The sequence below is a fragment of the Lissotriton helveticus genome, chromosome 5_1, assembly GCF_964261635.1.
Source record: "Lissotriton helveticus chromosome 5_1, aLisHel1.1, whole genome shotgun sequence".
Lineage (NCBI taxonomy): Eukaryota > Metazoa > Chordata > Amphibia > Caudata > Salamandridae > Lissotriton > Lissotriton helveticus.
The window spans coordinates 1977596247-1977619933 of record NC_136065.1 but is presented as its reverse complement, the minus strand read 5'-3'; positions in this window follow the sequence as shown (position 1 = coordinate 1977619933).

The window sequence follows — 23687 nt, the reverse complement described above, 5'->3', positions numbered from 1 at the left end:
GAAGGTATCGTTCTGAGGTGCTCTAACTGTATTCCTGAGGCCTGGCCTCTTATACACACATTTATGACTTTATTGTAGATTACACATACATGTTAAAGCTTTGATGTACGGAAAAGACATTCTCGGAACTCCCCTTTGGGCCCGTTCCCACACACATTTACAGTTGAAGTCCCCACCCTAGTCACAACAGGTGATGAGCATCGCGCAGCTGGATAATCCGCCGATTCACGGAATGTGGGGGGTTTGATCGGATCTCATGGGGTGGGGGCTTTGATCAACCCGGGGATTCTTTGATGGGGGAAGCTTTCTATTGTACGGGGAGGGGCAAGGATGGTATCGGCAGAGCTGGGTGTCGGCTTGGGAACGGGGAGGACAAAACGGGCACACGGGGAAAAAGGGTTTTGCATCTAAGGGCCGGAGATCATGAAAGGAAAGCAGGGAGGTGTCGCGCTGGGAACAGGATGAGGGCCTGGGGCAGAGCAGCGCCGAAGAGGGGTTTATGACTCAAGGCAGGTGCAAGCAGGGGGTGGATAGCGTGCAGGCGAAGGGCTATGTCAGGGGCCAGCGGCATGAAAAAGGGTTCGTTCTGATCGGGGCATCTTAGAAAATGGCGGGCGCGCACGACAAAAGTGTGGCATCAGGGGAAGAGGCAAGATGGCGCAGATAATGTTCACCAAAACGTACTAATTTTCAACAGGGTGAGTGCCTGTTCTGCGCAGCTACATGATCACAGTGTACAATTTTGGGGCATGTGTACTTACCTAGTAGGTGACCTTCCCCAAAGTCTCCCCTGGCCAGTCGTGTGTGGATGCCGCTGTGCCTGAAGATGAAGGAGTCATGTGTGCTCCCCGGGTACTGTGCCACAATGTCCGTGATGTATGTTTTTGCATTGCACACCATCTGGATGTTGAGGGAGTGGTAGCTTTTCCGGTTGCGGTACATGTACTCCGTTGCTGCAGGTGGGCAAATGTGGATGTGCGTACAGTCAATACATCCTATGACGTGTGGGAATTGAGCTACATTGTAAAATTGCAGCTTGGTCTCATTGAGGTCCTGTTGGCTGGTGGGGAATGATATATAGTGGTGTAGCCGGGTCAGCATAGCCTCCAGGAAACTCCTTAGGCAGCGAGACATGGTGGGCTGAGATATCCCCCCCTGCAACAGCGGCCATCCCCTGGAAGCTTCCGGAGGCCAGGAGGTGCAGGCAGCATAATACCTGCACATGTGTGGGCACGGCATTGGTCCTAGTTGGGTGCTGCATCAGGGGGTCTAGGTCCTGGATGAGCTTGATTATCATAGCCCCACTCAGGCGGTACTTAGCATAGATTTGCTCCCTGGTTTGGCCCAGAAGGGTGACCCGCTGGCGGAATATCCGCTCCTGTATCCTCCGTCTGTTCCGTGCAGCTCGCTGCAGCCTTCGCCGCCTCACCAGCATGTAGAGTCCAGGCATTGTGGGGATCCCCAGGCTCCAGCTGCATGTCCTTAAATGTGTTTGGCCAGCCCTGCACCAGTTGGGAGTTAGTTAACCGTTTTTTGAAAATATTTTTTTTCCTTACTGGTTACCACCTGATTTGAGTTCTTCTTAATTTGCGCGTCGCTATTTGCGAATTTCTCGTATTTCGCAATTAGCGAGTTTTCATGAATGGTGATTGCGAATGTTTTGCAACTTCGCAAATTAATTCGCAGAATCCATGGTTTTTTGCAATTACTGATTCGCAAATGCTCATCCTCCAGGATTCTGCGAATTTATTTGCGAAGTCTCAATTTTTTATTTTGCGAATTCGCTTTTTTGGAATTTTCTGTTTCTTGGATTCCTTTCCGTCAAATTGCGATCGCAATTGCGAATTCGCAGCTATTGCGATCGCAATTTGGCTTCATGAATCTAGCTGATAGTCCTTCTAATTACACTATTGTGCTAAAAATATTCTATAAGAACACACATATTTTGCTTTGTTTTTTCTTAAACAACCAATAGCGACTCTTATTATCCTGGGAAATAATGTCTCTTCTCAAAACAGTTCAAACAAGTTTTTGTGTTTGAGCAAAACTATTCTGCAATCAAAGTCTGAATAACACTCTTAAAAGTCTCCTTCCTGCTCGCGGTTTGCTAGATATACTTTTTTGGCTGTGCATACATGCTAGCACTCGTCTGATTAGGTTGTGATTAGTCCTTTTCTGCTTTTGTCTTGTAGGTTTGGGGGCAGCTGTGGCAAAAGCTGAGGTGAAATCACTGAAGACAGTCAGGAAGTCAAGGGGGTTGCCGCGGATAGACAAAGGAATTTCAGGTAAGCTTGATGGAACAGCAACGGCTTCCTTCCTCCTCAAGAAAGGTGAATGCCAAACAGGGTGGGACCGACTGGGTGTGGCTTTTATAGGCTGCATTAGAAGCCTAGAGAGACTTTGCTAGATATTTCTGTAAGTTTCTAAATTATTTTGGAGATTTCAGGATGTGCTTTGCAAGTGTTACGAGTTAGTCCTCAGGATCGTTTTGTTGAATGGTAAGCCCACCTCTAAATCGAGCCAATGCCTGGATAGCCGTAATGGCACAGAGCGTTGACAAGATTAAGCGAGGGGATAAATAAGAAAGAGCAGGGAAGGAAAGGAAGGGGACAGCAGGGAGGGAGATCTGCAAGACATAAACAGAACAAAACACATAAGACTAGGTTCCTAAACAGTACACATCACAATGCTATAAACGTTGCTATGAGGGTTTATACCTGTAAAAGAAGAAGAAAAAGCCTTGTGGATGTGTAGAGGCAACGTAGGGTTTGATATGATGTAACTAAAAAGATACACAAAATACAGGAACACACATGAAGATCAGTGCTCCTGTACAAACCAACTATCCCAGATACATGAACCTACCTAAGTATGACTCCACTAAACCTCACAGGGTAGAGTGTATCCCACACCTCCAGATCCCCTGTTAATAGAAGAGTCACATATACTGTTACACCTAAAGCAAAGGATATCTAAATGCCCTTTCCACACACAGTTTTATCATTACACACAAAGCTCCTCTGGAAAATCCATAGGTGTTGCCACCAACTAATACGTCTTAGCTGGGTTCCAGGAATATTCGTATTTACAGCAAAGAATACCAGTACCACATGAGAGGCTATTCAAAGTCTGATAGCAACTTATGCCACCCCACCGTTGGCCGAAAATGCCAACCGAGACAAAATCCAAGGAAAAACCCTCAGCAATAATCCGATACTACCAGTAAGGATTACGACTAATAACACAGCAAAGCAGGAATCACAAAGACAGAAACAGAGTTTTGCCGCTCAGCAACGCGGTGCCAGCACCCTTACCGCACCCGAACCAAGAACTCCGAGGTCAAGAACCGCATCAGGTTTGGAATACCCGACACCGCTTCCCCGCCGCCATTCTCCTTAAGAGACGTCTCGCGAGAATGCGGCGCGTCGCGGAGGATGCCGGGAGCGGTAGTTCTTTCCTGGAGCATGCCGGGAAATGTAGTTTGCGGCCATCCGCGATCGTGACAGTACATCCCTCTCTCAACAGCGGGGACAGGGGCCCGGCTTCGAGGGACGTCTCCGATGAAAAGCGGACACCAACCGAGGGGCATGTACACCTAGAGCAGGCTCCCACGAGTTCTCCTCCGGCCCATACCCCTTCCATGACACCAGATACCACAATTTACTCCTCCGGAATCTGGAGTCCAAAATCCGACGAACCACATACTCCTGTTCGCCCTGCACCAGCACCGGTGGAGGACGATGATGGCCCTTGGACAATGAAGGTTTCAGCAAAGAAACATGAAACACTGGATGTATGCGGAGATGTGAAGGGAGCTTTAGTTTCACTGCCACCGGATTCACCCGTTTCAGCACCCTACACGGCCCAATGTATCTAGGGTTGAACACACTGTGTTTCTGAAACGCAGATTCCTCGTAGACAACCACACCTCATCCCCGGCACAGTACAGGGGTCCTTGCCTCCGGTGTTTATCAGCAGCAGCCTTGTACTTGAGTTTCACAGCCGCAGATGTTCCTGTACTTTAACCATAGTCTCCTTAATGTGGGCCACCCTATGAGCCACCCCAGGTAACAAGGAGTCAGTTCGTGGTTGCACAAAGGGAAGAAATCGAGGGTGTATGCCATACAAACAGTAGAACGGAGTGTTCTTGGTGGAACCGTATGTGGCATTATTGTAAGCCACCTCCGCCAGCCACAAGTAGTCCACCCAATTCTCCTTGTCATTATCCACATAGCATCTCAGATACTGCTTAAGGGTCTGGTTTAACCGTTTGGTCTGGCCATCAGTTTGCGGGTGGAAACTGGTGGGAAGGGCGGACTCTATATGCAACGAGGAACACCACTTCTTCCAAAATTGAGCAGTAAACTGTGACCCTCTGTCGGATACAATGACACTTGGCAAACCATGCAACCTCACCACGTTGACCATAAGTAGTACCGCCAGCTGACCCGCCGAAGGTACTTGTTTACAGGACACAAAATGCCCCATTTTGGACAGATAATCGACCACCACCATAATGGCCGTACAACCTCTGTCAGCTGGAAGACCGACGATGAAGTCCACCGATATCCGATCCCAGGGGATCGTCGGAGTAGGGAGAGGCTGCAACAACCCCTGCGGACGGCCGTGGTCCGATTTCATTCTCGCACATTGAGCACAGGCGGACACCCATCGCCCCACATCAGGCCTCACAGAGGGCCACCAGAACTGTCTCAATACACGCTCCAGAGTCTTGGCCACACCAAGATGTCCTGCACTAGGCGACTCATGGCACCATACGTAGACCTGCTTTCTCAAAGCCCATGTAGGCACCAGTAACCTGTTACGAAACATTGGCAGGCCCCCATGCAGTCTCCATTCCGGATGACAACCCAACCAAGTCTTCCAGACGAAGGAGTCCACCCCTTTCCGAACATCCCTCAAGAACACACACCACTTTATCTGGAGCCACGATGCTAGCCTCAGCCTTTTCCTCACAAGGGGTACATGTCGATTGGCGGGTGAGAGCGTCTGCCTTCCTATTGTCCGCTCCAGGGCGGAATGTAATGATGAAATTGAATCCGGAGAAAAACATCATCCACCTGAGCTGTCTAGGGGACAGATGACGCGCAGCAGACATGAACTGTAGATTCCTGTGGTCGGAATAAACAGTGACCACATGACGAGCACCCATCAGAAAGTGACGCCATTCCTGAAAAGAGTCACGTATGGCCAGCAACTCCTTTTCAGCGATGTGATAGTTCAGTTCTGCTGGATTCAGCTTACGTGACATATACGCCACCGGGTGTAACTGACCCGTATCCGAATGGCGTTGAGATAAGACCGCCCCAATAGCCACCTCCGAGGCGTCCGCCTCCACGATATAGGGCTTGTCCGGGTCTGGGTGTGACAACACAGGAGCCGTTACAAATGCTTCCTTAAGGTCCGAAAAAGCGGATTGCGCTTCTTCCGTCCACACAAACCCTTTCCCTTTCTTCAGCAGTTGAGTGATAGGCGCCACCAACCGGGAGAACTGATTGATGAAACGCCTATAGAAATTGGCGAATCCTATGAAACACTGTACTTCACGCACATTAGTTGGAACAGGCCAGTTCCGTACCGCTGCCACCTTCCGTTCCGCCATTTCTTGACCCTCCGGACTCAGCATTACCCCCAAAAATTCCACCACATGAACATGAAAATCGCACTTACTGATTTTACAGTATAGATGATTAGCCTGTAAAATAGTAAGCACGTTGGTTACATGTTGGCAGTGCAACTCCTCCGATTCTGAATACACCAGTATGTCGTCTATATAGACAATCACATAGCGGTCCAAGATGTCACGGAACACGTCGTTTAAGAAATATTGAAAGGCCGCAGGGGCATTACAGACACCGAAGGGCATTACTCGGTATTAAAAAACTCCGTATCTGGTTTTAAATGCCATCTTCCATTCATCCCCACTACGCATGCGGACCAGATGATACGCCCCCTTCAGATCAAGTTTCATGAAGATAGTGGCCTTTTTTACTTGTTCTAGCAACACATTGATCAAGGGCAAAGGGTACCTGTTCTTGATGGTAATGGCGTTCAATGCGCGAAAGTCAACACACACGCGCAACTCTCCATTAGCCTTTGGGATGAAAAAGAGAGGCGATGCGGCTGGGGATTTGGATGGGCGTATAAAGCCTAACTCTAACAATTTGTCCAGATATTCCCGTAGACGCAGGTTTTCAGGTTCCGTTAGGGCATAGATCCGCCCGCACGGAATAGACGCACCCGGGACCAGATCAATTTGACAGTCATACTGCCTATGCGGAGGTAACCCCTCAGCTTGTTCTTCATTAAACACCTGACCGAATGACTGGTACTCAGCAGGAAGTTGCACACTTTTTTCAGCTGCTGTAGCGATACAAGACCCTCCTAACAAGCCCTGAGCAGGTTTCATATCTCCCTGAAAACAATGATGCAGACAATACTCGGAACTCATATGCACAGCTCTCGTGTCCCAGTCTATCCTGGGGTTATGTTTCTCTAACCAGGGCAATCCAAAAATGATGCCATATTGAGGAGCCCTGATAACACCAAAAGTAAGCATCTCAGAATGCGTGTCCTCCAATAGTACCTCGATCGCTTCTGTTTCATAACTAATGGGACCCATGCTCAACTTTCTCCCATCCACAGCGTAAACCTCTTCTGGCCTTTCTTTTTGCACCAGATCTATTCCTAGGCGTTTAGCCTCTTGATGATCTATGAACATGCCCGTTGCCCCAGAATCCACCATAGCTGAGGTTTCTATCGCTTTCCCAGACAACATTAATACTATGGACACGTAGAGATGATTAGTCACATACTGTTCCCTGACACTCAAAGAAGGGACATATTTAGGACTCCAAGAAACCCCTTCCTGTTTCCCAGAGTCTACTAGTTTTCCGATGCCTTTTCTACATCAGCAGCGGCCACTCGGTTACCCCGGAATCGGTTTGTTTTAGGCTTCGCAGGGCATTCCCTCACGTAGTGGCCCTTTTTACCACAATATAAGCAAAGGCCCTGTTTACGCCGTGATTCCCTTTCGGCTGGTGTCAAAGCCGTTCTCACTGCCCCTATTTCCATAGGCTCGGACGAAGGACCGGAATGCCCTTCCCTGGTGGCATGTGTCTCAACTACTGGTTTCCTCCGATTATCCCCTTTCCTCTCACCCAGCCGATGGTCCAAGCGTAGGGCTAAATTAATCAGACCTTCACATGTAGTGGGCTGTGGGTCGATTTGAGCTATTACATCTTTGAGTTCATCATTCAGACCTTGATGAAACAATGATGCCTGTTTGTTTTCGGGCCATGTGGTTTCTGTTACCAAACGTCTGAAAGCATTCAAGTATGTAACCAGATCCTTTTTTCCTTGCCTTAATTCTAAAAATTCTCTATCAGCTGTATAGGAATCGGCCCTTCTGTCAAACACCCTCAGGAATTCTGTTTTAAATGCTTCCCAATCATGTAACAACGGATCATTGCGGTTTACTAATGGGACCGCCCACTGTGCAGCATTGCCCGCCAGATAAGAGATCAGAAAGGCTACCTTCGCCTGATTAGTGAGAAAAGATCTGGGTTTGCAGGAATAATGCAACGCTATCTGGGTGAGGAACACCTGCACTTTATCCGAATCCCCACAAAAACGTTCAGGTGCAGCCAATGGTACGGACACTGGCATCTGTACCACCACCGGTTGAGGCAGAGGTGTACCCCCTGCATCAAAGGGATTGCGTTGGACCACCTCCACACGTGCCCTTAAGTCTGCAGTCTCTAACCGAGATGCGGCTACTTCTAACTGCAATGCACCCAGAGCCTCTATCACATCCTCTAAAGTGGCCATACCAGCACAACCCGACCGGGAGGACAATAATTTGTGGGTCGGGTATTCTGTTACGAGTTAGTCCTCAGGATCGTTTTGTTGAATGGTAAGCCCACCTCTAAATCGAGCCAATGCCTGGATAGCCGTAATGGCACAGAGCGTTGACAAGATTAAGCGAGGGGATAAATAAGAAAGAGCAGGGAAGGAAAGGAAGGGGACAGCAGGGAGGGAGATCTGCAAGACATAAACAGAACAAAACACATAAGACTAGGTTCCTAAACAGTACACATCACAATGCTATAAATGTTGCTATGAGGGTTTATACCTGTAAAAGAAGAAGAAAAAGCCTTGTGGATGTGTAGAGGCAACGTAGGGTTTGATATGATGTAACTAAAAAGATACACAAAATACAGGAACATAAATGAAATATGTGGACATGAAGATCAGTTCTCCTGTACAAACCAACTATCCCAGATACATGAACCTACCTAAGTATGACTCCACTAAACCTCACAGGGGTAGAGTGTATCCCACACCTCCAGATCCCCTGTTAATAGAAGAGTCACATATACTGTTACACCTAAAGCAAAGGATATCTAAATGCCCTTTCCACACACAGTTTTATCATTACACACAATGCTCCTCTGGAAAATCCATAGGTGTAGCCACCAACAAATACGTCTTAGCTGGGTTCCAGGAATATTCGTATTTACAGCAAAGAATACCAGTACCACATGAGAGGCTATCCAAAGTCTGATAGCAACTTATGCCACCCCACCGTTGGCCGAAAATGCCAACCGAGACAAAATCCAAGGAAAAACCCTCAGCAATAATCCGATACTACCAGTAAGGATTACGACTAATAACACAGCAAAGCAGGAATCACAAAGACAGAAACAGAGTTTTGCCGCTCAGCAACGCGGTGCCAGCACCCTTACCGCACCCGAACCAAGAACTCCGAGGTCAAGAACCGCATCAGGTTTGGAACACCCGACACCGCTTCCCCGCCACCATTCTCCTTAAGAGACGTCTCGCGAGAATGCGGCGTGTCGCGGAGGATGCCGGGAGCGGTAGTTCTTTCCTGGAGCATGCCGGGAAATGTAGTTTGCGGCCATCCGCGATCGTGACAGCAAGTGAGCCTTGAAAGACTTTGCTAAACGTTTATGAGGAGCCAGCCTAAATCAAGAGTCCAGAGGAGTGAGTCTGTATCTAACATGTCTCTCTGAATTACTGACTAGGTGGCACCTGGTAGATGCCAGGAAAGAACAGAGAGCACAATGAACCCCTGAAAGCAACCAAGTAAGTGGTGTCTTTGTTAAAGATAGACGCCAAGCAATCCTGGTCCTGTGCATCCAGACAGGTGAACTTATGACTCACGTGTTCTTATATTTTGATGGGGAGTCAGGGTTGGGAGAGTGTCTGCTGAAGAGCAGCTGGTCTGTATCAAAACCCAAAGGGGTCCTCATTCCTATTGGCTCAGACGAGCAGTCCATATCATAGGCCCAGCGGAGCCAGTGTGTATTAAGGTATCAAAGCCAGTCCATATGTAAATGTAAATGTAAATGTATTGCGACTTATATAGCGCACGTATCACCCGAAGGTATCAAGGCGCTATATCAGAAGTTGATTGATCCAGAGAAGCCATTCTATATCAAGAGTCCAGAGGAATCAGTCTGTATCTTAGATCCGAGAAAACAGTCCACAATATTTACCCTGAGGAGCCACTCTAAACCATGGTGCAAGGGGAGCCAATCCATACGAGGGCCCCAGTTCTCCCACCTAGCAGCACTTCACATCAGAGCAGGGAGACAGGTATGGTGGGTTTCTTACATGCTCTCATTCCACAGCAAGGCAGGAGGTCATAGTTTTCCAGCCAATCCCAATCCACATGAGGGCAGAGATGTCGTCAACCGAGATGGCTGGGCAGTGTCATTATTATGAAAGGTTCCTTCTTCTTGTGTAGTTATGTGCTCAACTAAAATCAGAAAGTCTTTATTGCTGGGGAATCACCAACCCCACTGATCTGAGAGTTTCCTTGGGTCTGATAGTGAACAAGACTACCCCACTGTGACTACAGTCGCAATGGTAGATTATTTAACTAAACTTCATGTCGCTAGAGTTCAACTGAAGATTGCCTGCCTATCCCACAAAGCACTCCACTTCAAAACCTCCAACTACCTTGCGCAAAAACTAGTTCTATCCGGAGGGGTAGACCGTCTAGGAGTGCTAACTCCCTCCTTCTAAAACCTCAGATCTTCCGCAAAAAGAGAACATGCCAATGAGCCTTCTCTGGCGCTGCACCAAAAATTTTGAACTCTCTTCCACCAGAAATCCGTAGAATCTCCTCCAAGGTTGCTTTCAAATTGGAAGCAAAAAGATTCCTCATGAACAAGTTCTTACCTTAACATGATGGACTACTGTAGCCCTAATCGCTCTGTAAATACTACAGCATTGGTTAATAATTCTGTTTGTTACAATTGTATTTGCCCCCCTTACTTCATTATGTATCATCACTCCCTTGATGTCATTTTATCATTGACTAACCCACCCTACGTTACCCCCGAATTATATAGGATCTGTTATGTTTGCACTATATGATTTTATGCTCATTAGCTTCCCCATTTTAGTCTGGTTATGTTCTTTTTCCTTCCTTTCCTTCTAACTGTAAAGCGCTCTGATATCCTTCGGGTTCAAATTCGCGCTATATAACACTTTATAAATAAAAAAAAATTAAATAAAATTGCTCCATGAGGTGATCCTTTGGGCAAGTGGCAGCGTCATAGTTTGTTGTCCATGTATTTCTTTTACACAATACCTCATGCCCTAGTCTTTAATCAATGGTAACAGATCATGTCAATTGTTTGTGCATCATTTAATAAATCTGTAGGTGCAACATTTCAAATATCAACCAGCTACCATCCTCAGGTTGCTGCACAGTCTAAAAGAGTTTATCAATCTTGCAACCAGTACTTCGGAAGATTCATTTCAGAACTGTCATCCATCATGAAAAGAGGTGCTCATCCTTGCTACGTTTACACATAATAATGCCAGACATTGTTTCTCTGGATTTTCTCTCTTGTTCTGCAGCTATGATTAGCACCTAAAGAAGTTGCGCCAAGCTCTTCACGAAGGTCCATATGTATCAACATCCTGATTTGCGATTCTCAATTAGTGATTTTTTAGAAATCGCTATTTGAGAATTGCTAATAGGGATGTATGTAAAAACCGCAATTTTTTAGCGATTTGTTAATATTCCTTAATTGCGATTAGCAAATTGCGAATCGCAATTAAGGAATACTTTCCCATTCATTTTTATGGGCCAGGAAGCCCATAGGAATGAATGGGAAGTTATTCTCAATTTGCGATTCTCAATTTGAGAATCGCAAATTGAGAATAATTTCAAGGGTGCAAGGGTGTCATAAGGACACCCTGATGCACTCCTGAAATTTACATGTGTGCGCATATGGCGCACATAAATGCCCTAAGGGCATTTATGTGCGCCACATGGCACCTTCACAAATGCCAAAATGTGCATTTGTGAAAGAAATCGCAAATTACCACCAACTTCAAGTTGCTGAAATGCTGACGCAAAATTAAGGAATCGAAAATTTTGCTATTCCTTAATTTTGCGATGTGATTTTCATCATACATCGCATTTTCTGATTTTTTTGTCGCAAATGCTGCTTTTTTGCGAATCGCAGTGTTTGCGATTAAAAAAAAGATGATACATATGCCCCGAAGTGTCTGTCTATCACTAAAACACTAAAAAGCAAAACCACACATGGTAAACCACCATAAGTAATTTATTTCATACAAAGGAATTCTGTAAGAAATTAGCTGTTTGTAATCTACCAGAACACCCAAATTATCTGCTGGGTGCCACTGTTTGGCATTCTACAGTTTTCATGCTATGATTTATTGGGCTATCTCCATATTGGGAAGGTAAGACATCAAACAGCAGTTTGCCAACTTTTGGACTTGGCCATTCATGCAGGGTCCCCCCCAAACTTTTTTGCCTTTACCCCTCCTGTTTTCTGAATCCGTTTTTGTTAATGTTTAGGACTCTGTGCACTTTACCACTGTTACACAGTGCCAACGTTTCTGTATAATTATGAATTTACCAAATTGGACATGTAATCCATCATATGCTGCATAATTTGCAGACATCTGCAAAAAAGATATTTTCTCATATAGATCGAAAGTTAATGAAAAAAAGGACTGCACGTCAGGACATGCAAATGAGAACCAATGGAAAGGTATGCCTGTCGCCATTTAGTTGCTGATTTCTATATTCAGATGTTACAATGGTTTTAAATATTCTCCAGATAGAATTGTGTGTTAAAATGACAAAATACTGAAATCATTTTGCCACAAACTGTGTACATCATACCATTCAGTTTGACTGTTCTTGCAGCATAACTTTGGCAATGTAACTATATACTCTGATCTTCTGCTGCTACTTAATTCCAGTGACTCTGTTTATATACTCCAGCCCTTCCAGCTGTTGGGTACCACGTGCTTCCAGTGTACCCTCCATGCTCTTATACCCCAGCCTTACCAGCTCTTCCATACCCTGTGCTTCCAGTGTACCCTCCATGCTCTTATACCCCAGCTCTTTCATACCACGTGCCTCCAGAGTACCCTCCATGCTCTTACACCCCAACTCTACCAGCTCTTTCATACCACGTGCCTCCAGAGTACCCTCCATGCTCTTACACCCCAACTCTACCAGCTCTTTCATACCCCGTGCCTGAAGTGTACCCTCCATGCTCTTAAACCCTAGCTCTTTCATACCTCATGCCTCCAGAGTACCCTCCATGCCCTTACACCCCAACTCTACCAGCTCTTTCATATCCCCTGCCTCCAGTGTACCCTCCTGCTCATATACCCCAGCTCTTTCATACCCTGTGCTTTCAGTGTACCCTCCATGCTCTTACACCCCAACTATACCAGCTCTTCCATACCCCGTGCCCCCAGAGTACCCTCCATGCTCTTATACCCTATCTCTTTCATACCCCATTCCTCCAGAGTACCTCCTTGCTCTTACACCCCAACTCTACCAGCTCTTTCATACCCCGTGCCCCCAGAGTAACCTCCATGCTCTTATATCCTAGCTCTTTCATACCCTGTGCCTCCAGTGTACCCTCCTGCTCTTATACCCCAGCTCTTTCATACCACGTGCTTCCAGGGTACCCTTCTGCTCTTATACCCCAGCCTTACCAGCTCTTTCATACCCCGTGCTCTCAGTGTACCCTCCTACTCTTATCACCCCACCCTACCAGCTCTTTCATACGCCGTGCCTCCAGTGTACCCTTTCCATGTATTTACCCTGCTCGGAAATGCCTTAGCCCTCACATACCCCAGGCCTCCAGTGTATCCTCTGTGGTCTGTAATACCCCAGTCCTTGCAGCCCTCACATACCCCAGGCCTCCAGTGTATCCTCTGTGGTCTGTAATACCCTAGCACAGCAGCCCCTGCATTCCCCAGGCCTCCAGTGTGTATTCTCTGCACTGCAATACTCCAGTCCTCACAGACCCTACATACCTCAGGCTTCTAGTGTATCCTCTGTGGTCTGTAATACCCTAGCACAGCAGCCCCTGCATTCCCCAGGCCTCCAGTGTATATTCTCTGCACTGCAATACTCCAGTCCTCACAGACCCTACATACCCCAGGCCTCCAGTGTATCCTCTGTGGTCTGTAATACCCTAGCACAGCAGCCCCTGCATTCCCCAGGCCTCCAGTGTATATTCTCTGCACTGCAATACTCCAGTCCTCACAGACCCTACATACCTCAGGCTTCTAGTGTATCCTTCCTGCTCTGTATTACCCCAGTCCTCGTAGATCTCAATATACACTCGGCCACTATACCCCAGCCCTACCACCAAGCCCCCAGTACTCACGATACCCTGAGCATTCAGTGCATATGAGGACCTCCTCTGTAAGGTGGGTTTGGGGGATAGCCGACCACAGGGAGGTCTCCCCCGCGGGCAGTTTAGGAGGGGCGGGGGTGGGGGCCAGGCTTCAGGCCAGCCATTTGGTTTTGGGCTGCCTTGACTTATAGCCCAAATGGAGCCCAATTATAAATTGGTTGGGCTCCTGCTCCCGGCCACCATTTTAGGTTTGGTGACCTGGTGGCTGGGAGCATTGGTGTTGTTTAGTTTTTGAGGTGTATCAAGTGTGTCTTAGGAGCGGTTAGTCAGAGGTTGAGTGTAGGTTTTTTACAATAAAAGCCTTTCTCTTACCTGTGTGATGGAGTATTACCGTGTGCTGGAGGCTCTGAGGCTTCTCAATGAGGCCAGCAGGATTTACCTCATCGTGGGCGAGGTGGCAGGGCATGCGTGCCCAGCGCGGCAGGCCTATGTGGGAGTGGCGGTGGCCGTGGCCGCCAGCACGTTGCCTGAACGTCGGCGCTTGTCCCCGGTGAGTGAGAGGGGCCGCCAGCGTACCAAAAATGCGGGCCCGGGTTAGTTGTGCCGTCTGAGAGTGGGGAGGCTGCTGTATTGCCGGAGGAGCGGGCGGGTCTGCCAATACTCTGGGCGGACCCCAGCGTGTGGGCGCGAAACCCGCGAGGAAGAGAGTGGTGCTATCAGAGGAGCCCCGGGGGCCGTTGGCTGCCTCAGGGCTTCCTGAAAGGGCGGGATCGGCCCCAGCTGATATCGTAGCGAGTGGCAGGGGCGGGGCGGCACGTCCGGCAAGAGGCGGAAGGCCCGAGTGGCAACAGGGTCTGCCTCTATGAGCTTGGGAGCGGGCGGGCGGCCTGCATCTGTACCCGCGCTGAGGATAGCTTGTCTGGGATGGGTGGGCGAAGCAGCTGGGAGTAGGGTGGAGGGCGGGTTGCTTCGCCTTCCAGGGAAGTCGGGTGCATGCTTACTGTGGGGGCCGAGGGCTGTAGCTTCGGCCGGGGGCCCTCTGGGGAGCTCCATGAGGGAGCCATGTCAGATGTGGGTTTTTCGAGGGCTATCTCGGCGAGTCCCTTGCACCAGGCACACCAGATTTCCAGGATGCTGGAGATTGGTTCTTTGGGGGGAGTTCAAGGGGGGACAGAGAGTGGGCCCAATTGGGGGCATGGGAAGGCTCCCAAGGGGTGTCCTTTTTTATCAGGGGAGGTGGAGGGGACCTATGGGACCACCCCTTCGGTCCAGTGGTCGGGTGCAAGGGATGCTAGTGGTGGGGCTTGGGAGCGGCTGCACTGGGAGGAGGGGGAAGGGGGAAGGGGCTGGGGGCATTGGTCAGGGGTCAGAGGATGATATTCTGGACGAGCTCGAGCTGGCGGAGGGGGGCCAGGCATGGGAGGGTTTGGACATTTTTTCCTCCTGGTCTGAGGAGGTGAGAGGGTTGGAGAAGGTGTGGCAACTGGACGCTTATTTGGCCCAGTGAGGCTCTTTGCCGACGAGTGTGTCGGTTCAGGTGCAGGATGGGGGATTTCACAGGGGGGGAGCCGGGGGAGGGTCCGGAGGTAGGGGGATAGGTGGGGAAGGTGGGGCGTGGGCTTGGCCCGCCTCGGCCATGCTGGTGGCCATGTTAGAGTGGAGCGGGGAGGAGGATATGGGATCCCCCACCCGGGCGAGCAGGTAGGGGTGCCGGGGCAGAATAGGCAGGTGCCAGGGGGTCTGGCTGGGTTTTCTTCATGGGGTAGGGGTGTAGTGGTTAGAGATGAGGGACGCAGCACATCGGTCCAAACTTTTTTGTTGCAGGGCACGGAGCGTTGCAGTGCAGCTGACTCAGCAGAGTTAGATGCGGCCTATGGGCACTGATGTGAAGGGAGGGTGGAGCCTGGCGTGGTGCACTCGGTACCGGCGGGGGAATATGGCGCGGCCAGCACAAGAAGGCCCAGAATGACCTAGCTGGCCCCAACAAAAGGCAGGTCACGGTGGACCGCTGTGCCGTCTCGGTCTGATATGGAGAGAGTGGAAGGCTCAGGGGAGTACCGACAGGTACAGTCGGCTCTGCCTCAGAGAGGGCTTGATGGGTCAGGTAGGGCTCGCAGAGACTAAGGGCCTCGTGTTTTTGATTATGATGACGAGAGTCCGGAAGAAGGGGAATTGCTGGATGATGAGGGAGAGGGGGGCAATCTCATGTGTTACCTAGTATTTTACAGGCACGAGCGGGGAAACCGCGAGGAGAACATGGTCACCCGGTGAGGGCTCCACGTGGCGCTGACTGAAGAGAGTCAGTGGCAAGGCGGTCAGCACCTGTTCGGGCACCCTCTTTAGAGTCAGGTAAGGCTTTTAGGGCACAGGACAAGTCTTTGATGGTGTCTGTGGGAACAGGGGAAGATGGAGGTAAATACGTAATAGATGTGGGGGTAGGAACCCGGGATGGGGGGGGTCACGAGTGGGACCAAGGTTGAGAGTGCATAGTGCCCGGGGACAAAAAAAGAGGGCCCGGAGAGTAAGGAATTGAAACTCAAAAAACTCCCTTATATGTGGGTGACGAAACCTTTTGGGGCTCATTTAGTGTTGCCAACCAAAGAGCGCATTTGGAAAGGGGAATATGTTGAAATGTTAAAGCTATACACAGGGGGGTAAGGTCAAAGGAGGGTTCTAAAAAGTGGAATATGAGCATGCCAAACGGCCTAAGGTGCCTTTGACCATACAGAATTAGAAAGCGGCGTTTTTGATTTACGCCAGTGTTTACTGTGAAAAATTCCTGGAGCGCTGCGTGGCTTTATTTAAGTACATGGATGTGATCGGGAGGGCCCAGATCAACGGGGGTGAATACGCTTGGGTGCAGTATGATGAGGAGTTTAGGGCCCGAAAGACTTGGGATCCGGAGGCAAAATGGGGGTATTGGACACTGATCTTTGGCAACATACAATGGGGGCAGCGAAATGGGGTTAGACTATGTTTACAACTAGTGGCCTGCCTACAGTCTACCGGCCCTTTCAGTGGAGGCCCACCCTTGAAGGGGTGGGGGGCACGGCCGCAACACAGTCTGGGGCAGGAGGCGCATGCCAGGACTTTAATAAGGGTCTGTGTGCGCAAGAATATTGCAGGTTTGGACATGAATGTTCTAAATGCGGCAGCCACCATGCCTTGGTTAACTGCTGGGGCGGTCGGCCACAGGTAGGTCAGCAGTTGCAGCAGTCGGGCATTAGCACAGCAGGGCAATCACAGCAATTCCAGAACAACAGGGGGGCAAGGGGGCACAGGGTCCTGGGCCCAAAGGCTCATATGCCAGTTAAGTGGGAGAAGTTGGTATAGGGCCTGCGTGGGTATGAGGATTTGAGGGCAAAGCAGATCTTGCAGGCAAGACAGTGGTGGTGGGCGGATAATCTAAAATCAGTGGCAGAGCACAGAAAAGTGGTGCAAGCCAAATTGGACAAGGAGGTGCTTGAAGGGAGGATGGCAGATCCCTTTTATGATTGGACAACAGAGAACTTAATTGTCTCGCCAACAGGGGTGGTCCCCCCAAAAAAAGGAAGGGCTATACAGATTGATTCAGCATCTGTTGTGGCCCGAAGGGGTCTATATCAATGATTTTATTGAGGAGGAGGTGGCCTCTGTTTCATACTCTTCAGCTGACGTGGTCATGTCACTGGTGGTGACCGCGGGCACAACTGCAACAATGGCAAAATGTGACATAAAGTCAGCATTTTGGTTGCTTCCAGTCCATCCAGATGATTGGGATCTTCTGGGTATCCATTTTGAGAGAAAATGGTACTTGGACAAAGCTTTGCTGATGGGTTGATCGATGTCCTGCGCATTGTTTGAATGTTTTCGCACTTTTTTGCAATGGTTCTTCACGCAGCGCACGGGTCACAGGTTGGTGACACACTACTTGGACGACTTTTTCTTTGTCAGTTCACCGGGCTCCACAGAATGCTAGGCAGCACTGGACAATTTCTTGGGGCTAGAAATTGATTCTGTGGCTATGCGGGCTCGCTTGCCAACAGACAAAAAGGTGAAAATGTTGGAACTTTTGGACAGAATGCTGTCAAAACAGAAAGCCTTTGTTAAGGATTTACAGGTGCTTCTGGGGCACTCAATTTTGCATGCAGGGTGGTCAGGGCCGGGAGGACCTTTTGTGGGAGGCTGGGGCGGGCACTTGCAGGACATCATCTACCTCATCACCATGTATTCCTTTCGGCGAGTGTGAAGGAGGACTTTTGTCTGTGGACTGTTTTTCTGCAATCCTTTAACAGAATGCCATTAGCACGAGAGGATGATGTCAACTGGGACGTACACATTTTTTCGGATGCAGCAGGCAGCGAGGGCTTTGGCCTGTTTTGGCAAGGTAGATGGTGTGCTGAGCAGTGGCCGCAGCAGTGGAAGGATGGGGAAAGGAGTATAAGCTTTTCTGGAGCTTTTCCCATTAGTGGTAGCATTGACACTTTGGGGTGAGGAGCTGGCTCACAAGAAAGTTCTTTTTCGAATTGACAACATGGCAGTGGTTGAGATTGTGAATAGGCAGTCAGCGAGGGACGAGCAAATCTTGAAGTTGTTGAGGCTTTTTGTTTTGGGATGCCTCAGACACGACATTGCTTTTAGGGCGTTACACATACCTGGTGTGGACAATGACATAGCCGATGCTTTGTCTCATTCACAGTGGGGGAGATTCCGTGGGCTGGCCAAGGAGATGGACAGGACACTGACGCCAATGCCCGCTCAGTTGTGGTACGTAGGCAACATAGGATGCTACAATTGGTGGTAGGCTCGTTGTCGGCTGCCACATGGTCAGAGTATAAATTGGCCTGGAGGGATTTCTTAGCGTCAGGGGCTCGGTGACGTGCGGAGGTCTGGTGCTGGTCTGAAGATGTGATTCAGTTTATTCTAGCCCTCATTTATCGGGGGCTTTCTAGGGTTACCATCTCCAGGAAATTAGCGGGCATTGCTTTCATGGGAAAACTGTTATGGGGTTACGCCCTGTCGGTTGAGGAATTGGGGAGGAGAATTCTGGAGGGGTGGACCAGGGAACAAATGGCACGGTTGCCTCTATCCTGGCAGACTCTAGCACGGTTAATTGAAGTCTTACCGACAGTGTGCAGAGATGGGTTTAAGACCTGATTGTTCTCGTCATTGATGGTGTCGATGCTCTTTTGGGGTGTTTCCAGTTTCTGAACAGCTGGGTAAGAAGGAAGAAGGGGGGGGGGGTTCACTGGCACCATTGGAGTCGGGTATTCAAATGTGGCTGGGCAGGCTTAAAACAGACCAGAGGGGTCGGGCAGAGGGGTCAAGTTGGAAGTGGTGGTGCCCAGGATTACGGGCACGATGCAATGGGCTCAACAATGGCGCTCTTTGTCAGGAGCCCATACCCATTGTCATCACCATTGATTTCTATACCAATACTCTATCCTATTGGACCAGGCTAGTAATCTCTTCCTCAGTCAAGGATCCCTCCCAGTTGTCCTCAAAACAGTACAGGTTACCCCTTCTAAAAAAAACCTCTACAGATGCGAACAACCTCAATAACTTCCGCCCCATCACCAATCTTCCTTTTCTTTCAAAGATCACAGAAAAATGTGTTGCAAAACAACTTTCCCAACACATTATGGACAATAATCTCTTTTACATGTTCCAGTCTGGCTTTATTCAAAATTGCAGCACCGAAACAGCCCTGCTGCGAGTGATTGATGATGCGCTGCATATACTCAACTCAGGGGAATCGTGGCTTCTGATTCTTCTTGACCTCTCTGCAACCTTTGACACTGTTAATCACAACACCCTCCTTAACAATCTTCAACAGAGAATGGGTAAGGAAGGCACAGTACTCAAATGGTTTGCCTCATTCCTCTCGGACAGATCCCACATGATCAAGATTGCGAACAGTCTCTCGTCTCCACTGGTGGTTGGTCAAGGCATCCCTCAAGGTTATATCCTTGCTCCAACTCTGTTTAATCTCTATCTGGAACCATTAGGGAACCTCTTAAGCAAATCTGGAATCCTCTACCATCTCTATGCGGATGACACCCAAATCTACCTCAAGGTGTCTTCCTCTCAAGATCTCTCACTACTCAACTATACTCTCGACTCTATTCACAACTGGATGTTAGTTCACCAACTCATTCTCAATCCCGCCAAAACTAAATTCCTCCTCCTATCTAGCTCTCTCTCTCCGCCTCCTGTTCAATCCTGGATGGAACAGTTGAATTTACTCAACAGTAAACCCATCATTGCCGACTGCGCTAAATCCCTAGGTGCCATACTTGACAAAAGACGCAACCTAATCTCACACATCAACTCCATTGCCAAGAGCGCACGTTATCAGCAGCGCCTTCTATGGGGGCTCTGTCGGTTCTTCCCGGAGAAAGACCTAAAAACCTTGGTCCAATCGCTAGTTCTCTCTAGACTGGATTATTGTAATTCTCTACTGACTGGCCTTCCCAAATTTCACCTCTCCCCCCTCAAATCCGTCCTCCATTCAGCAGCTTGCTTCTTTTCAGGGTCCAAACGAAGTGACCACATCACTCCTATCCTGTCTTCTCTCCGATGGCTTCCCATCGAGGCTAGAGCTATTTACAAAATGCCGTGCATCACCCACAAAGTATTGCACTCTTCCTCCCCTCGCTATCTGGCGAATAAACTGAAATTGTCTGGAGGCTCAAGACCTTCTCGGAATGCCGAAAAGTTCCTGCTTGAGCCCCCCTCTTTCAAAAGGGAAAAATTGATTGCTCAATCATTCTAAGGTAATGCTGTGAGAATCCTGAACTCGCTTCCTCCTTTGCTCCGGGCCATCACCTCCATCCAGATCTTCAAAGCGGACCTCAAATCTATTCTGTTCCAAAGACACTTTCAGAACTAATTCCTTCCTTCCCAGACCCTGCCAGGAAGGTCTTTAGTCATTGTAAATTTGTTATATTTATTTATATTTTTGTCTGTACATTCTTTGCTTGCTGTGTTTGATATTGTGTTTCTTTTGCCTGCGGTGTTTTGATTCTGTGGCGTGCTATTTTTGTATGTTCCATTTTTGTAACATTTCTCTCATGTAACGTAACTGGTTCATTTGTACAGTGCTCTGACACCTTCGGGTAAAGTCAGCGCTTTATAAAAATGCATTAAATAAATAAATAAAGATTGGCGGAGGGTGACAGAGTATCAATTGCGGATGGTGCTGAGGAAGGCCTTACACAGCATAGGGTTGGATGGGGCACATTACGGGACGCATTCTTTCCGGATTGGTCCACAACTGAAGAAAGCAACTGGGGCTGGTCACAGGAGGACATCATGCGGATGGGGTGCTGGTCATTGGAATGTTTTCGGCGCTATGTTAGACGTGAATCTCATTCTATTTTCTCTCATTTCAGGTTTGGTGGCAGGCCCCTGCTCGGAAGAATTTACCATCTGGATAGTGGGGCACTCATTTATCAAATGGGCTCATGTTCGAGTGTGCAGCAGTTATTTTGCGGCACATTTGGGTTTTAATGTCCGTTTGTTTAAAATCGTTTGGAAAAGAAAAGGGGGTATGCTTTGGAAGGAATTAATTCCTTGTTTGAATAGGTTGATGGTAGGGGGTCAGTGCCCGGATGTGTTGCTGATTCACTTAGGTGAAAATGACTTATGTAGGGACAAAAGGGTGGTTTTAATGAGAGCAATGAAAAAGGATTTGTCTTTACTGAAGGAGCAGTGGTTAGGCTGCCATGTGTTATGGACAGATTCTGTGCCTCGTAGGGTATGCAGGGGCCGTTGAATCCTAGTGCTGTTGACAAGGCTCTGCGAAAATTGAATACAGAAATGTCCAGGTTTTGTAGAGGAGTGGGTTTTGGAAGGGTAAGTCACAAGGACATCTGCTTTGATTTAGTGGAGTTTTCCAGAGGCGACGGGGTGCATCTATCCAGGTTAGGCATGGACTTGTACTATTTGGAAATCAGGGAAGTCTTGTCTCGATGTTTGAACGTCCAGAAACATTCAATATGAAGAGTATGTTTGTGGCCTATTTGGGGGCAGAAAGGTAGGGTTAGATTTTCTCCCACCTCTTTCTCGGTGACGGGGTTTATTGGAAGTTTGCCAGGGTTGGCAGAGGTTTGTTGGTCATGGTTCAAGTTCGGTTATCGACAAGGAACGAGAAGGCAGGTTATTTTAAAGTTCAGGTAGACATGTTGGGTGATTTACAGTTAAGTTAAGAAGCAGGCAGGGGAGCTTGTTTAGTGAAATGCAGAAGTAAAGGGGTTATAGTTTCATGCAATGCTTTGTATTTTCTTGTAATATTGTAATGTATGGGTGGGGGTGGGATATGGAAATTTTAGGGGCGGGGTCAGGGGTTAGGCATCTAGTTGTATTATTGAGGTTTTAGTTTTGTAAGGCAGTTGCCAAGGATTTTTCATTGTTATGTGCACCTTTTTCAATAAAATGGCCTTTTACACACAATTCATTGGTTTGTGGTCCTCCCCCTTTCCCCTCCCTCCCAAGAGAAATTTTGGGGGGTAACCCGACCACAGGGAGGTCCCCCCCAGGCAGTTTGGAAGGGGCGGGGGGGCAGGCTTCAGGCCAGCCATTTTGTTTTGGGCTACCTTGTCTTGTAGCCCAAATGGAGCCCAATTATAAATTGGTTGGGCTCCAGCTCCCGGCCACCATTTTAGGTTTGGTGACCTGGTGGCTGGGAGCGTTGGTGTAGTTTAGTTTTACCCTCCCTCCCTCCCTAAATTTGTGTTTTTTGTGGGGCTTAGGGTTTTGTCCTTTCCTATTGTGGGGGCTTTTCATTGGGACAGGTGAGCAGGTTTTTTTTCGCTATGTATTTTCGCTTGGAACAGGTGCAGTGCGGGGGCTATTGGAAATTTGCCAGGGTTGGCAGAGGTGGGTGCGGGTATATGGAAATTTTAGGGGCGGGGCGGGGTCAGGGGTTAGGCATCTAGTTGTATTAGTGAGGATTTAGTTATGTAAGGTGGTTGCTAAGGGTTTTCCATTGTCATGTGCACCTGTTTCAATAAAGCGGCCTATTACACAAAATCCATTGGTTTGTGGTCTGCTCCCCCCCCCCTCCCTCCCAATATCACAACCCTCGCCGCTCCCATGTGCCCCGGGCATCCAGTGCCCCCTCGCTGCTCTGTAATATCCCAGCCATAACAGCTCTCATATAACCCAAGCCTCGGCCTTGAGTGTTTCCTCTCTGCTCTCACACACTCAGCCATCCGCACTCTCACATTACATGGGTCTGGCCCCGGAACAGGTATTACAAACAGTCCCTGATGCAACCTCGGACTCCATGAATGAATGCGCCTCCTCTCTCAGAGCCGGGCCTGTGAATGGAGGTTTCAACGACCCCTCTGGAGACTGAGCTAGACACGCAACCCCCGCGGGAGCGCTCTTTCCATAAGAGCTTCTGTGGAGCGGCGCACGGCAGGCCGCCGGAAGTGGCAAGCACAGCGCCTCCGCCATTAGAGCCTCTGTGACTGAAGAGTGGAAGTGAGTGAGTACTTCATTATTTAGTAATTTTGTATAATGTTAACACTGTCTGGGCAGAGGTTGCACCTCTTTAACGCAAGAGTTCAGCAAAAGAAAAGGTGACCAGTCAGTGAAGTGCTTATTTGTAAAAAAAAAAAAAAAAAGTAAAGTACCAGGGCTCTCCTCAGTAGGCCACTGCAGCTTTCATCACACATTGCCCCTGCCAGTGCTGGCAATGATAGTAACACAACTGCTAACCATCACACTCAAGTGTGACAATTCGAACTATTTCAGGTTACAAAAACTATAAGAATGGCTTGAGCAGCAGGTAACAGAAATTTTAAAATATATTTTGGATTAATAATTAACTGTTTTTGTGGTCATCTCTAAATTAGCTGGACAGCGCCACGTTGTGGCAGACTGTCATAAACGCTGGTGTTGACAATTATGTGCCAGTGCCGAGCAACGGAAATCACCAGCTAAAATTAAGCATGTCACTACAGGATAAAAGACATGCCACTGCTCAGTAAGATGAGTGTT